Source organism: Rousettus aegyptiacus, unplaced genomic scaffold, assembly GCF_014176215.1.
Source record: "Rousettus aegyptiacus isolate mRouAeg1 unplaced genomic scaffold, mRouAeg1.p scaffold_m13_p_4, whole genome shotgun sequence".
In the NCBI taxonomy this organism is placed as follows: domain Eukaryota; kingdom Metazoa; phylum Chordata; class Mammalia; order Chiroptera; family Pteropodidae; genus Rousettus; species Rousettus aegyptiacus.
The window spans coordinates 19,179,989-19,181,667 of NW_023416307.1; the positions used below are offsets into that span (position 1 = coordinate 19,179,989).

The 1,679-nt window shown below is 31.9% G+C and overlaps 1 pseudogene; it reads right to left on the minus strand.

The window, feature by feature from the left end:
- Positions 1 to 1,114: 1,114 nt before the first annotated feature.
- Positions 1,115 to 1,233, minus strand: LOC118602664 (annotated as a pseudogene).
- Between the last annotated feature and the right edge of the window lie 446 nt (positions 1,234 to 1,679).

A 1,679-nucleotide genomic window follows, 5' to 3' on the forward strand; every position in this document is an offset into this window, starting at 1 on the left:
ATTAGCACCCTATACAGTTTCATATCCAATATTTTCAAACCTTTTTTACTCTAGTAGCCCTAAAATAATTTTGCAAAACTTTGTATCTTATATCCCATTTTAAGCTGTGTAATTTTATCATAAATTCGAAGTTACAAATATATATTTGTAAATATTATGATTTTTAAAATAAAATGATCTTTCTTTTAAATGAAATAGAATCCTTAGACCTAAGCAAGAGGAACCCTGTATATCATGAAAGCACAATATATAAATTCATTAAAAACACCTAGGATCCTCTATTACTCAGGATCTGCATTTAACACTCACAGGATGGCCTATAACTCTGAACATCTGTTCTGAGTACTAACACTGCTCGAGCCCCAACGGGTTGCTTTCACATATCTCACGGCTTAGTCCTCCACAAAAATGAGACTGCCTCTCAACCTCGTCTAAGCTTGTAGGATGTGCTGCCACTAATGTCTGGGTCAGACACTGCTTTGGAGAGCAGGACAGATTTGAGTAGACAAAGTGTCCAAGTAAGATAAGGAAAAATTAATAAACTCATCAAATCCCTGTGCCAGACAGCATGTATGCCAGCCACATAGTCTTGCAATAACAAAGTAGTATTTCCTGTAAAGTTAAATGACCATTTTCTCCCCTCCCTTTGATTCTGATTAAAGCTGTATACTATAGTTGCACAGAGTAGCTAAGAATTATTTACCAAGAGTAAACAATTCATATTCACCTTATATTTGCATATGTGAATATCTAGACCATTTCTTTGCACTAGCAACGAGGTGAAAATCGAACAATAGAACTGCAAATAGTTTTCTTTTCATAAATGTATAAAATAAAATTTAATTCACTATTCAAAATCAAGTGATTTTAATGTAAATGTTTAATGGCCTTTGCTTATAATTTGTATTATACCTCTAACTTTAATAAACTATTTTGAAAATTTTAATAAACGTAACATTTTTCAAAAACATGAACAAATATTTCTTATTGTTTTTACGTTGACTAAATTCTTTACAAACATTTTCTTTTTTTTTTTTAGGTGAGGCAACTTTTGGTTGTCCTCACAGATTGCAAGGACCTTGCCAACTTACAATTCCTTATTTTTTATTTTTTATGCCTATAGTACCTGGTCTTCCTACATGGTCTCCCATCCAAGTACTAACCAGGCCTGTCCCTGCTTAGCTTCTGAGATAAGATGGGATCAGGCTTGGTCAGGGTGGCACGGCCATAGACACAAACATATTTTCAAGCTTTCTGCTCTTTGATTATAATTACAGTACATTTTATTTTTAAATGTTTAGGTTATTACCATCAATAAAATGCAAATTATATGAAAATGTTGATTATGAAACAGTTATTCCTAAAGAGGGACAAAAATGAAATTTATAGAAGAACATATAACGATTTATATATTATTTATGTCTTTATATTTTTATATGTCCAAACACCACTGGACTACCAGCAGAACACCCAAGCATAAACAATAATATATTCAGTCCTCATTAATATTTTGCCAACTCTAAGACATATAAAACCAAAACTTTACACATTTTTCTGTTACATTGAGAGTACATTTTTCTAGGTCAAATAGAGTATATTTTACTTAACAATGTGTTAGCATGACTTGTAACTCCTAAGTACTTAAGCATGTTTTAGGTATTTGTGACAGCCCAATTCAA